Raw genomic sequence first — 15,505 nt, 5'->3', positions numbered from 1 at the left:
CCTAATACATTCCATAACAAACTGAATGATTCATATTATTGAATTATGAATAAGTTTTTCTTCAGTGCACATTTTCTGGGCAGTTGACCAACTATCATTTTTAAATAGACTGTTAAATCGGAGTACGGTGGGAGCTATCAGAGTGTTACGTCTGTTTGTCTGTGGATTCTCTTTTTAACGGACTTTTCAAATATTATGTAGTTCGCAAATCTATCGCTCATTTTTGCTCCTGTTTGACGTTTGCTCACTACCGCCATCTACTCAGTGTTTCGCAAACCACACAGCGTAATTAGCATTGGGCGATTATTCTTTTGTGACGATGATTTTAATCGCACTTTGTTCCAAGTGATGCGTCTGATTGTCTGTGGAAAAAGCTACGACGTCTACATTTCATCATCTGTGAACCGGAAAACGTAAGCCAATGAGGGTTTTAGTAAAGATTTTTGATTACAGGGGTTCCCAACCTTTTTGCAGAGATGCATTTTGAACGCTCACGAGCGGTGAGCGTGCCTCAAGGGCTTTAGGACATTTAGTCGAATGACATTTGGTCGAATGACATTTAGTCGAATGGACATCTGGTCGAAAGGCACTAACCCATGAAAAGAGATTTAAGTGCAAAAAAATATTATAGATTTCGGTATCTGAACTCATTTGTTACTGAGCTTATTTGGTTGAAAGTGTGTTTGGTCGAATGAACGTTTAGTCGTATAGCAATATAATCGTGTTAAATAACATCAAACATGAAAAAGCAAATATTTCATTCATGGGTGTTTATTATTATGGTAACTTGTTTCGCAATGTAGTTGTCGTTGGCATTGGTGAAGTGTTGATTTTCCATCGAAGATTTCTCCTAATTTTTAATCTTGGCTATTCTTTCAAGTTTCATCAATTCATTGCGTTTTTGTGTAGCAGTAGCACATACTGGCTTTTCCATCAAAGGTTTCTCCTTCTTTTCAACATATGCTGTTCTTTCAACCTTGTTTTTTGTGCTGACAGTGGACATTATGGTTGTGATTTTTTTTATCGATGATTTTACCTTCTTTTGAACATAGGCTATTCTTTCAAGTTTCGTATTTGTATTATGTTTGAATGTTATAGCTGCTGTCTTTTTTCTCATGTATTTTTCCTTCTTTGAAATATAGGCTATTCTTTCAAGTTTATCAACCCTCCTAGGATGTTAGGTTTTTCGCACCACGATGGCGTAATGCACGTTCAGCGTGCCTGTCATATTGACCCCAACATCGTTTTCCTTTACCAACTGCTGAATGTTTCAGAAGAAATTTTTCCTTAGCTTATGTAGCTGTTCTTCATTAGCTGATGCCTTTTTTTTAAGATATTTTTCCTTCTTTCAAATGGGGCTCGTCTTTCAAGTTTACTAATTTCATTGTGTTTTCATGTACTACCTGCATTTTTATCAGTGGTTTCCTTCTGGTTTTTTTTCACGTTTCCTGTGTTTACCATGTTCACATGTTGAAGCTGCAGATTTTTCATCTGATGTTTTTCCTTCTTTTAAACATAGGCTGTTCTTTCATTTAGTAATTCACTTGAATTGAACACGAGTCGAAAATAATATAAATGCTTTCAATGTTTTGATTGAAACGCAATAGTCATTTAACTTGCGCGTCAGAGCTTTTACTGCTCAAGAACGCCCGTTCAGATACCGATTCAGCTCCGAACTCATATGTGCTTACTCTATCGATATGTTATGCGAATAAACTGGTCCGGTCACCTGGAGTTTCAGAAAATCCGTAAATATAAATATGTGAGATTGAGGTGTAATAAAGTGTTATTGATTGCCATGACTGTTTGAGATTTTTTTTCTGTAATAGCCAGCTAATGGATTGACAAGACTGATTGGACAAACTATTGGTTTATGATCTTTGATGGTTATTATAGCTGACATGCCGAACATGTTCCAGAAAATCTGGATTTCCGAAAACCACGGTAATCAATCCGGTTCACTCGGAAATGCTCCCAATAAAAGATAAGTTTCTGAATCGAATCCCAAAATTATTCAAATATTTGAAAAAATGACGGATATATAACTATTTTAGTTTTGAGGATACCAGGGTATCATGCAGGCATTTTGCGAATGTAGTTATGTAGAGCTCGCTCGCGTTCCAACTGAAGAATTTTTAAATATTTCTGATCGCAGCGTGCCGAGTTTAAACTTGAACGCGTTTAAATGCGTCACTATTTTCATGTTATCCTCTTACGGTAGTATCAATATGCAAGCAAGTATCATCACTCGGGTATCGCTAGGTGTGTTTTTGAACATTCTCACCTACGAAGTAAATAGGTACTGCTGATTTGCATTGCTCTAGCAGCGGATGCTACAAGCCGCAGAGCAATATTGTTGGCAACGGAATGAAAGTTTTCTAATGACAGGTTCAACGAAAGTTTTTTGCGCTGATCTGCGAATAGTAGCCTCATTAACGTCGGCATTCTGCAGTTCACGAGCCATGTGCGCAAGACGTGTGGGTGGAATTAAAGTTCTCACGTTCCAAGATTTGATTTCCTAAATGTTATCCATAAATCGTTGCCTGGTCTGTTGCCGTTAAATCAATCTGTTTTCTCTTGTTTTGCTGGTAGTTGAAGGTTTTAAGTAGGCTTCCTTACCGGGGCTGCTCTGCCTACATGGCGCTCAAGGGGCTACTACCTTGGGTATGCACCTCCCTATTGAGTATTCGGAACACACCTCCTCAAGCTGAAGGAAAGACAACAGTGCGCGGACTGCACTACCTGCTAAGTACGTAACTCTTATCTAGCGGTTTTAGTCATCGACTGATCTAGTGTCTTTTCATCAGTTCGACCAGATATCCATTCGACGAATTGTCGGTTCGACTTGATGTCATATGTTTCCTACTCCCTAATATGGGTTTCGACCAAATGTCCATTCGACCAAACGTCCGTTCGACCAAATGTACTTTCGACCAAATGCCATTCGACCTAACGTCATTCGACCAAATGTCTTTCGACGAAATGTCATAGATTCTCCCAGTGCATTATCCCAACTTATAGCCCACAGCAATTTAAAGGTTATTTTCAATCAATCCGCCAAATTTTCCGATGAATAATAATTTATTTAGCTTATTACTATTGTGTCTCTGAGTTGAATATTGAGTGCACGATGACCAAGATAACAAACTATCCTCATCGTCATTACACCGGGTCAGAAACGGACCGTGCTGCTCCTCACGCTGTACCATGACTCAGATGGACATCGACCGGTCTAGCAAGAAACCCTTCTGGTCTAGCTTCTGGTACGCTCTACTTAGAGGTGTGCGCCGATTCTCGGTTCACGCCGCCGCCGGTTATTTCTCGGCGCGCCGCCGCTTACGCATTTATAAATTATATTATTTCTCGATTTATTTCATTAAAATATTTCAAGCAATTCATTAGAGTCATCTGCATACATAGTATTTCTAAGGTCGTTTTCAGCGGTGGTCCATTTTTTGGTCCAAATTTATAACAGTTCTAAAAAGTGAAAGAGTTTTTCCTTTGAATTAAATCGAGTTCACAAAGATACCGGGGGTTCCTGCAGATAACTGATGACTGATGAAGAAAGAATCTAGGCATTCCGAAGATTGAAGAAAATGCTAGTGATTCTGAAAAAAATGGTATTGTCGTATTCATCTTCAGAAGAGATGTAAATTCTGCAGCAACTCTTTTGAGGATTCTTCCATCAGCTTCGCTAAGAATTCCGTTAAGAGTTCCTCCGGGAACTCTAGAAGGTCCTTCGGGAAATCCGAGGGTTTCCTCCGTGACATCCTCCAGTAGTTTCTTCGGACATTGCTGCAGAAGTTTCACTGGGACTTTTTTGTAGTACGTCCTCTAGAAATCCCGCTAAGAGTTACTCCGGGTATTTGTTTAGGAGATCTTCCAGGAATTTTAGAAGTTTAGAAGTTTTTCATGTGAGTTCCTTTACGAGATCGTCAGGCAATTCCTCTAGAAGCACCTCCGGGAATTCCTTCATGAGTTCTTCAACGGGTTCATCCGGGAATTCCTTAACGAATTTCTACGGGAATTCCTTTAAGAGTTCATTGAAATTGCACTGGAAAGACCTCTTACCTCTGATAAGTTACCTCTGATAATTCCTCTAGAAGTTTCTCTTGTAATTCCCCTAGGAGTTCTTCTGGGAGTTCTTCCGGTAAGTTCTGTAACAGTTCCTCCTGGAATTCTTCAATGAGTTTTTTTTTAAGAGTGCTTCCAAAAATTCTTCCAGAAGTTTCTCCGAACATTCCTCCAGAAGTTCCTGTGGGAATTTCTCTAGGATTTTCTCTAGGAATTCTTCCGGGAATTCCTCTACGAGTTCCTTCGGGGATTCCTTACCGATTTTTTCGAAAATTACACTAAGAGTTTCACCGTGACTTTCTCTAAAAGTTCTTCCGGGAATTGGAATATCTTCGGAAACACTTTTACTACGAGTTTCACCGGGAAAAAAGGCACCGTCCACAAATTAACTAACGCTCTAGGGGGAGGGAGAGTATAGCCGAGCGTTACGGTCCATACAAAAAAAAAATAGGATTTTCATACAAAAAAGCGTTACGGAGGGGGGAGGGGGCTTCCAAAATTGTCGATTTTAGCGTTACGTAATAAATGGATGCTGCCAAATTCGCCAGGCAATTTCACTACAAGTTGCACTATAAGTTTTTTCTCTAGAACTTGCATTGGGTATGCCAGGAGTTTCCTCCGAGAATTCCTTTAAGAATTCCCCCGGAGTTTCCCCGAACGTTTCTCTAGGAGTTCTCCCAGGAATTTCTCTAGAAGTATCTGAGTTCTGGAATTTCTCTACGAGTTCTTCCGGGAATTTCTTTACGAATTTCTTGGGAATTCTTCTTGGAGTTCCATCGGGAGTTGCTCTAGAAATCCGGCTGGTAGTTCCTCAAGAAATTCTTCCGGGAAATTCATTAATGGCTCATCCGAGAACTTATCTATGAATACCTCTGGTAATTTCTCTACGAGTTGCTCCTTGAATTCCTTTTCGACTTTCTTCAGCAATTTCTCTAGAAGTTCTTCCGAAAATTCCTCCGACAATTACTTAACTAGTTGCTTTAAAAATATTTCTGGGAGTTGCACAAGGAATGCCTGAAATTTCCTCCGAGAATTCTTCTATGAGTTCCACCGGTAATTCCACTAAGAATTCCTCAGGAAACTCCTCTAAGAGTTCCTCCAGAAGTCCGGCAATTTATTTAAGAGTTCTTCTAAGATTTATTTCCGGAATTCTTCCAGGAGTTTTTCCAAACGTTCATAAGGGAATTCTTTTAGATGTTCTTTTGGAAATTCGTTTAGAAGCTCATCCGGGAATTCCTCTAGGTGTACCTAGAGTAATGCCTCTACAAGTTCCTCTAGAAATTCCACCGGGAATTCCTTTGGACAGCTGATTGATCATTCACCATAACAAACAATTATTTCAATAATTTTTTATCAAAAATATATGAAAACAATAACTAAACTGTAACCATAAACATATCATTGCATCTTCAACATGATGAGTTACTAAAAAATAAAACATTGATATTAGTTTACGGAATCAACTTAAATTTAAAATTATGGCCACGCCGTTTCACGCCGCCACCGCCGCCGCCGAAAATTCATTCGGCGTCATGCTGATCACGCCGCTGCCGCCGGCCAAAAAAGTGCAAAACGCCGCCGCCGACAGATGCATACCTCTCCTTCCGAAGGAAGAACTCACATTTTGTAAGTTTGTCATGAGTGGGATTCGGTCTCAGGTCCTAGGCGTAATAGTTACGAGCTTTAACCAGGTCCGCTCCACACTGAACATTTAGTTTTTATTGGAAAAACTTGTTTAACCCAAAACGGTTAAAATGCGTATTAGTAGCAGGCATGACATTACCTACAGAAAATTTGGATAATTGACTTTTACATTTCATGACTTTACAACACCTTTTCAGCTTCAAACAGGGTTCACTGCTCGCGTTGTAACGTCACGAAATGCACATCACACCCTGTTAGAATCTGCATGGTTCCGGGTCATTTGGCCGAACGCCATTTGGCCGAATGCCGTTTGGCCGAACGCCATTTGGCCGAAAGGGTCGTTTGCCGAATGCCATTTGGCCGAATGCCGTTTGGCCGAAAATAAATGATGAACTTAAGTGACCATGTCACTATTCCTCGCATAAGTATAACTCGAAAGAACAGCCTATGATTCAATCTTTGATAAAATATTGACAGGTTCAACGCCAACTCATCCCTGAATGTCAAAACTAGAAAGAATAGCCTATGATTAAAAGAAGGAAATATTTCTGATGATCATATTGGTAGTTGGAATGCCAAAAACTTCCTCTGAATTCTTTTGAACATAATTCGGCCAAACGACCATTCGGCCAGATGGCATTCGGCCAAACGGCGTTCGGCCAAATGGCCGGACACCAATCTGCATAATCAGCTAAATTTGCTCAAATTTGTGCATTTATTACTGCATTATCTACGGTATGAATGGCCGATAAAAGGTTAAAATTCACAGAAATAAACAAACTGCATCATCTTTATTGCCTTTTGAGAAACTCCTTTGAAAATCCGGTTTGTGATAAATGGCTTGAAAAGCCAAGTTATCAGAGGCAAAAATAGGCGTAATACGGACACAATAAATATATTGAGAAGTCCCAAAAAAATGACCACGTGGTTTATGGACAGCCCCTCACAGTAAAAAAATTCAGCCCAATCGGAGCATTGGATACGGAGAATGAGATGTGTGAAGTGAGCGACGTTGCTTAAAAATAGAACAAAAATCGATTTCAAATCATCAACCTTGTATGAAAAGTCGAAAAAGTTTCCGCTCTACTGTATTTTTTTTCCTTCGCGTTTTCGAACTCAGGGCATGATTCTACACCAAAAACGATCATCAGCTTATCGAGTTCAAAAATGCTGTAAACTAGTGTAATTTTCCAACGTTGTCCTCAGCCTGTCAAAAATATATGATTACCATAAGGCAATCCAGCGTTCATCACCCTTCTCTCTCAAGCAGACACAAAAGATAGCAATTTTTTGTTTAATATTTTCATACGGAAACGTTTCCGTATGAAAACAAACCTATCCTCATCGGGAGCGAAACAGAGAAAGGTGATCAAACGTCAGATAGCCTTATAGATCCACTATGGAAAAATATGACACTTTGAAGCAACCTGCTCCTCGACTTTAATATGACGCGTGCATCTGGTAGCAAATGGGCTCTCGTTCGCGTTTGCTGAAAATAAAAGTGAAAATTTGTACATGTCAGCTCAGAACGACGACGAAGACGATGGCAACTAGTGGTGTACCAATGAGAGTTTAATGAAGGTGTGGAAGAGACACGTCGTGTGCGTGAGATCCGTGTTTGGTGCAAAACATATCACTACTACAAGCAAAGCGAGCTCCCATAAGAACGCGTGTCAAATAGTGACGTCACTATTTGTGTTTACATTTTTCTTTGCTTACTAATACATAGCCATCTCTTCTTCTTCCCCACCTGTAATATACTCTCATTGGTTGTGTACCACCAGCAGCGGCGGCGTTGACGAGGAAAAAGAAAAATCAGCTGACATGCTGAGTGCACTTGTTTTTTTTGCTGTACCTATCTCGCATTTTGCGATTATTATGCGATGGCTGAGCATCGGCTTTTTTTTCCTTTGCCACATGCTTACATTTATGCTGTCGCTAGCTACTGCATTTTTTCCGCGGACACATGGCACACCTTCACATTGTGCTGACTTCGTTAGCAACGTCGGCAACTGACACGTTTTTTTTTTGCAAATGTAACGCTATCGAGACCAGTTTGGTCAGCTTCCCAGGAGAACCGTTATCGCCTAAGATTTTCCATAGATCTGAGTAGGTAGTCGATACTATCGTATGCTGCCTTAAAGTTGACGAACAGGTGATACGTTGGGACCGGATATCTACGGCATTTCTGGAGGACTTAGGGAACGTTCAAAAATTACGTCCAACATTTTGGGGGGAGGGGGGGTCTAAGAAATTGTGACAGTACGTGTATTAGATATAGGAAAATAGCGTGACAGAGGGGGGAGGGGGGGTCTACAAATCCCGAAAAATGATGGACGTAATAAATGAATCTTCCCTTATGGCAAGGAGTCAATCTGGTATCCATTGTCCACTGACCGTAGATGGAGCTGGTTTGATAAAATTCTACGAACATTCGTTTAAGGTTACTGATGACGGAAGATGATCAGGAATAGCATTTTGGGCGGCGCTCTGAGGTTCTTACATTCCAAATGTAGATGAGGCAGATTACGCCTTCCTTTCACTCATCCGGTAGCTGTTCGGTTTTCCACATCGTGCCAATCAACCGGTGCTGGAAGGTTGCGAACCGTTCTGCCGGGTTCTGATTCAAATTGTGAAATGTAACTGTTGCAAATAGAAGTCAGTTAAAAAAAACAAATCAAAGCAACTTCGTCAATCTATAACTCCAATATATTCAAATTAACTCACCTATCAAAACTGACCCGAGAGGTCAAGCCAACAGTGCCGTTAATGGGGCTACTAATTACGGCACAGCACGCGCCTTCAAGCAACGTTCAAGGCGCGCACGTTTCATAGATCATAAATCAATTCCTTAATTTCGGAAACATTCTATACGTGTCCATACGGAACCGCCGTTTCCTTCTCAAAGGTACACGTCTAACGACATTAATAATGGTGGATGGGTATGGTCAATCGGTGATCACCCTTCTGTCCGCAAAGCACCGAAAACACAGTTTCAAACAACCGGTGCGGTGGTGACCAGTCGATTTTCTCGCACCCCTTTCGGTTTGGCACTGCCGGCCGACATATTTTCCACATTCTTACTGAGCACCACATGTAACCCAAGAGGGAAAATGCCGTCGGCAAAATCCCTTGAGTGGTCCGTCGGTAGCTTTTCCCAGCGAGAAATATGTGCATACATTTGGGAAAGGGTCACTCCCAGTGCGTTAAAAAGTGACGAGGCGCGAGCCGGCAAATGTCCAGCTGAAATTGTGTGCCCAGGCGCTTAGTTCGAGAGGGATAAGGGTGAGCAAAATGGACTTGATCCGCCCTTGCCAGTGAGCGAGCGTGCGCGCGGAAAATTAAAATGGTAACAATAAAAATCTACCTGGCACTGCTGCAGATGTCCGACCCGAACCCAGAAAGGATGCACCACAACCCGGGAGTTGGGTATTTTATTTTAGCATTTGGAAATATTTTGAATAAATTTACATTCATCCGAACGCCGGACGAACGGCGTGGTCCTCCACGAGCTGACCTGGGTTTGTCTGACCCCTGTCCAGCTATTGCCAAACGTTGAGGCTGAACCGACTGGTTGGGAAATCCGAGCCGAACGAGCACGGATTTAGATTGAAATGTGAAATAAACGATAGTGGAATGGTTTGATGACAGTTTTGCGTTTTTGAGGAGGGATGCGTTGCGTCTGCAGTGACCAGCTGACCGTACGTACGAGGACGGATTTGCATAAAAAGGGGATGTTCGTATTCTTGTAACAAACTTGAAGACGATCTACTTTTTCAATTATCATGGTGAGTACGGGTCATTTGGAGGTGTGCAAGCACGTGAGGGTTATTAGAGCTTAAGGAGAAACATCAAACAATCCAAACGAGGTAGCCACAAAATATGCCTCGTTAGCTTTTTTTTTCTTTTGAATTTTGATTTTTTTTTTAAATTTACGAAGGACCACCATTTGGTTTTTGTAATTTCGATACCAAACATCTTTTTGATTTTGCCTTTTAATAAACGCTTGACAGCTCTGCCAAGTACAAAGTTCGCCGAGAGGTGATCTCACAAAGAGGTTCCATGCAAACTTAAATATTTATTTTTGCAACTTCTCATCGTAATAGGCCATTTTACCTCACGCAAATCTGACAGGAAAAGGCCTACTTTCCCACACCAAATAAACAGTGCTGTAATGGTTCATTACAGCACTGATTTGCGTTGCGTAATGAACCATTACAGCACTGTTTTCAGTTTTGATCAATTTCTTGATGCTTTCTGGACGCAGGTTTGAAAAATTGTGACAACTGCACAGTATAACCTGCTATGATCAGATTTTCTTAAACATGGCTATGAACATCAGTGTGCAGTTTGATGTACAAGTTTTGTTAAAAACTATCCTCAAGTGGTAATTTATGACATTGCAAAAAACGTTGTACGCATCTCGGTGCAGAACTCTATTTTTACAGAACTCGTCGTACTTATCCAACTCGGCAAGCCTCGTTGGATAAGTGTACAACTCGTGCTGTAAAAATCTTCATTCTGCACCTTGTTGCGTAAACTACTATTATGCAACAAGTTGCAAAATGATGATTTTTTCAGCACGAGTCGTACATTTATTCAACGTGGCTTGCCGAGTACGATGAGTGCTGAAAAAATCGAGTTTTGGAACGAGCTGCATACAACATTTTTTGTCATTACGAAAAATGAAGTTTAGATAGGATTTTTTCTAGGTAGCATACTTCTACAGAACGAGGTACGACCATGATACGTCAATCAACCCTATTTAACATGCAGTTCATGCAGTACTGATTATACACACGAAAACGAATTGAAAATGTCTGTTGGCAAAAGTGCCGAAAAGTGCTACTTTTAGGCACAAGTGTGGAAAAGTAGTACCTTTCGGCATTTTTGTTTTAGTGAAGAAAAGTAGGCCGTTTTATCATTGTAACCGCGAGTGAAAAGTAGGGGAAACGCAACGCAATTACCAAAAACGTTTTTTGGACCCCAGCTTACATTCCACCACTTTTCCCGTTACAAGATCTGCCGTAGTGCTCGGAATTTCAAATGTCTTAGATTCGCAGAAACCCCAAGATCCATTACATCTTTTGCCTAGCACTGGTGCTTTGGCACCAAGTGGGCAAAAATCAGAAATGTGATTTGCTCTGATTTATATTTCTTCATGATTAAGCTGTCGATTAAAACTTCTATCAGAGTTTACCACAATATCGGTTAATGACATACTACGGTTCCGGAGATATGCCTTATCAAAGTTATGATTTTCAAGAAAACGAATGTTCCAGAAGCATCAGCAAGGTTGCACCTTACCGATCAGGCTCAGGCCGGGGCGGCCTCTGCTGTACATATTAGCCGTCTCCATTCCCCTTGGTCCGTGGCTGTTTGTCTCCAGTTCCGCACCCTGCGTAGAGTCCGCAGATCGTCCTCCACTTGGTCGACCCACCTAGCTCGCTGCGCACCACGTCTTCTTGTACCGGTCGGACGATTCTCGAGAACCATTATAGTCGGGTTGCTATCCGACATCCTGATAACGTGACCCGTCCACCGTAGCCTCTCGATTTTCGCGATGTGGACGATGGTTGGTTCTCTCAGCAGCTGATGCAGCTCGTGGTTCATTCGCCTTCTCCAAGTCCTGTCTTCCATCTGCCGTAGATGGTACGCAACACCTTCCGTTCGAAAACTCCAAGGGCGCGTTGGTCCTCTGCACGTAGGGTCAGTGGCGTAGCTAGGAATTTGGGGGCCCGGTGCGGAAGCAAATTGGGAGGCCCCCATGAAAATTACATAATATGTACATATTTTACAATGATAAATCTATACATTTAACTGTCAAATAATCTCACTGTTATATTTTGTACAAAACTTTGAAAAAATCTCTCTTTTTGTACTCAGTATTCTAGTGATGCTGGCAGTGATGGCTAACGGAAGGTTAAACATTATCTATCTTATCTTATTTTCTGTTTTCCTTTATGATTTTTTTCGGGAGCACGAGATTTTTTTATAAGAATTATGCTGAAAATGTTTTAACAATTTATTTAAAAATTGCACCAAATAATCATTTATAAACGCTTTCAAAGATTGCTTTACTTTTTTCTTAAAGAAATTTTTCTTGAAGAATAATTTGTAATCAAGAAACTTTTAAGTTGTAAATGCAAGGATATCATTCAGTATTCCTCTAAAAGCACTCCTTCAGGAATGATATTATTATAATTAGCCTTATTAATGAGGCTTTCAGTCCCTTGGCTGGTTCACCTCAGACATGCAGGAATGTTTTCAAAATACTACAGAGTAATTCAAAAGATTCTTGCAAAGGCTTTATAGAGTATTTCTCGAAATATTAGTTCAAGAATCTATCAATTATATTCTGAGGATTCATCTAGAAGATCATCTAATCTAATGATTTTTTTCAAAATTCCAGAAAAAAAAATACTACAAAAAATCATCAATGATTCATTTAGAACCAGATGTTCTTCCAAGAAATTACATCGGGATTCCCTCAGAGGAAGAGAAGCCGTTCTAGGGTTTCTTTAAACATTCTTCCGTTTCTTTCAGAGAATCCTCTTAATATTCCTTTGGTGATTTTCCATAGATTCTTTAAGTATTTCTCAATTCTTCCCTCAAATAACTCTTTCAGATATTTCTCCAATAATTAAACTTGGAATTTCCTCAAGCATTCATCACTTATCTTAGTGTCCTTTTAAAGATTTCTTAAGAATAACTTCCTAAGATTACTTCAGAAATCCCACCAAAAATTCCCTTTTCCAAAAAAAAAATCTTCAAGGATTCTTCAAGAAGTTTCTCTAAGGTTTTACTAAGAGATTCATCATAGGATTTCTCCATTAATTAAACAAAATCTCCAAGGATTCCTACTGAAGAAATTGAATTAATTAAATTAAATTAAATTAAATTTTTAGATGGACTTCTGTAGGAGTTCTGTAGGAATTCTTTCGAAAAATCCTTCTGGACTTCCTGTAACGATTTTTTTCAATATCCATCAACTCTAGGAGTTTTCTCAAGAGTTCCTTCAGGAAGTTTTGCTGGTATTCCTCTGGGCACTTAAAAAACTTATTTCTCCAGAATTTATGATTAGTTCCTCCAGAATTATTACGTTATTTTTTATATAATCCGTGCTCACTTCTAACAAATATACGACAATAAGAAACAGAACAAAAACGCTTCATTCCATTGTTTTGAGTGGGATAAAAATGGCAGCGAAAATGGCTAAATAGTAAAGAAACAGATATCCTATCTTATCAAAACAAATAGCTTCTCCAGAAGTCTCTCCAAGGATTTAGGAAATGTTCTAAGGTTATTCAAAATTATAAAGGATTTTTTCCAGAGGTTTCTTTAGTAATTCTCTTGCGATTTGCCCGAAGATTCGTTCAGATTTTATTCAAGTATTCTCTTAGAGTTTCTTCAATTGATTTCATTCATTCATTCCTACCTAAACTGATTTTTCCAGGTATTTTACAAATAATTTTGTACAAAAAATCTTTTTGGGTCTTTTTATGCAAGGATTTCTTCATGTATTTATTCAATTACTACTGCAAGGGTTTTCCGGAGATTCTTACATAAATTCCTCCAAGAAATTCCATAGGAATTCCTCCAGGGGATGCATTGAGTGTTTTTGCTAGATTTTTTTTTAGAAATTCCTCTAATAAGCCTATTCAAGGATTCATAAATTCCTCCAATGAATACTTTAGAAACTCAAAAAAAAAGAATTCTTTCAATTCTCACAGAAATTCCTCCTAGAAATTCTATAGAAATTTCTTCATATATTTTTAGGAAATTTTTGTGATCTCTTCTGGTAATCATCTTAATTTTTTTGAACTTCTTTTGGTAATTCTCTTGAGATTTTCTCGGTCGTTCCGTTGTGAATTCGTGGATTTATTTTTAATTGGCAAAGATGTATCTCATAGAACATCAAAAGTAATAACAGACGGAATTTAATAAAGAATTATCAGAAGAAATTTACAGAGGAATTACCAAAGAAGCTTTTAAAAGTTGCCACATAAATTTACAAACGAATCGACTAATTAATTTTCAAAGTATCTGTATGTGTCTCTGACAGGTTTTGGGCCGCTGAATCCGAATCCGGGCTCAGATTTGTTTCAGGACGCTACAATTTTGAGCTATACTGTGATTTCGGGTGAAATTGATCAACGTGAGGTCAATTTTTATTTGTCAAAAATAAAGCTTTGAACTTAAAACAATTTGTTGAAAATGACCATCATCTGGCTATTGGGTAATTGAATGATAAGTTTACATGTTTTACAGCCAATTAGTCATGTATTTCTGTATTAAATTTGATATTTTCCGAAACTGCGTGTTTGGCGAATTTCAAAGACACTTTCAAACTTTTGTTACCGTAGCTGTATCGCATTTGGAATAAATATTCGAACAAATGTTTATAGCTGCCAAGTGTTCGCTAAACCCGATTTCGTCATCAAAAGTTCTATAAATATTGATATTTATGCATAAAATTGTACTTTTGCTAAACTGCCGTTCTACGCCCGATTGTCCCATGTTATATGGGAATCCCATATAACATGGGACAATTATGCGTATAACGGCAGTAAAGTAATGGCTTGTTTAGTATGAAAATTGCATACTATTAGGCGTTTTCTTTAGATTTATTAAACTTTAAATTTGAATAATTAAGAATTTACTAAACTATAATAATAGTTTTACAAAGCTTTTCGCATTCTGGGGTGGTTAATTCAGATGGAAAACTCATTTTCGGCAATTACAAAGGCATTTCAGTGACTGATCAATTTCACCCCGAAACTAAAATTTCTGATTTTTTATTTTAAATGATATTTATTACAATGAAATGATTTGCAGTAAAAGTTTCAACCTCGTTGATTGATGAAACCCGTGGTCGTACTTGTTTTAAAGCATTGAGTTTGACCATATCGACCACTATTCAAAAATTAGAAGCCAAAAATTGTGAAAAGTGATCAATTTCACCCGAACTCACGGTACCTCAATTTATAGAGCAAAATATGCGATTTTGGGCTTTTTTGACTGCAAGCCATGGACATATTTTTTTAAAGCAATTAAAAGGTAAAATGGTCAATTGTCATCTAAATTTACGACTCTCGCAAAATATTTCGTTTTATCAAATCAAATTTGAAAGTTTTAAGCATTTTATGTTAATGAGTAAACCTGCATGCAATTTTTGGAGGGTGGTTTGTATCGTACCTAACATAACCGCGGCCCAATATCTGTCAGAGACACATTAGTTTGCTCTTGAGACAGACCAAAAGTTTATTTTTGTTACACTGTGCTATTGAAAGAATTACAATGGTAATTGTCAGGTATATGAGCAAAGGGACTGCTGGTAGAACTTTTAGAGAAATTGCTGAATCCCGTAATAAATTTCCAAACCCAAAGAATTTCAAAAAGTTCTGTCAAAGATATTTTCAAAAATAATAACCTAATTCAACTTTGAATATTATTGCTGAGAAATTCCAAAAGAGTTATGCCGAAAAAGTTTTCAAAAACATTTGCAGAGAAAATTCCAAGAATACTCTTATAGGAACTTTCGGATCAAATCCAATCAAAGCATTTCTTAAGAATTTGCCAAAAAAAAAACCGCCAAAAGATATTTGAAAGTTTTTTTTTCAGGTAACTCACAGAATAAATTACCAAGAAAAATGCCAAATGAATTACCCAATCAATTCCCGTAGGGATTGGCATAGAAGTTTCCAGAAAAGTGTTAAAGTTATTCCGAAAGTTATTACCAGAGATTTTCTCAAACGAATTGTCAAAAAAAAGTCAGTGAAAAGTT

This window comes from Aedes albopictus, chromosome 3 (genome assembly GCF_035046485.1).
Source record: "Aedes albopictus strain Foshan chromosome 3, AalbF5, whole genome shotgun sequence".
Taxonomy (NCBI): Eukaryota; Metazoa; Arthropoda; class Insecta; order Diptera; family Culicidae; genus Aedes; species Aedes albopictus.
Note: the sequence above shows the minus strand (reverse complement) of the source record.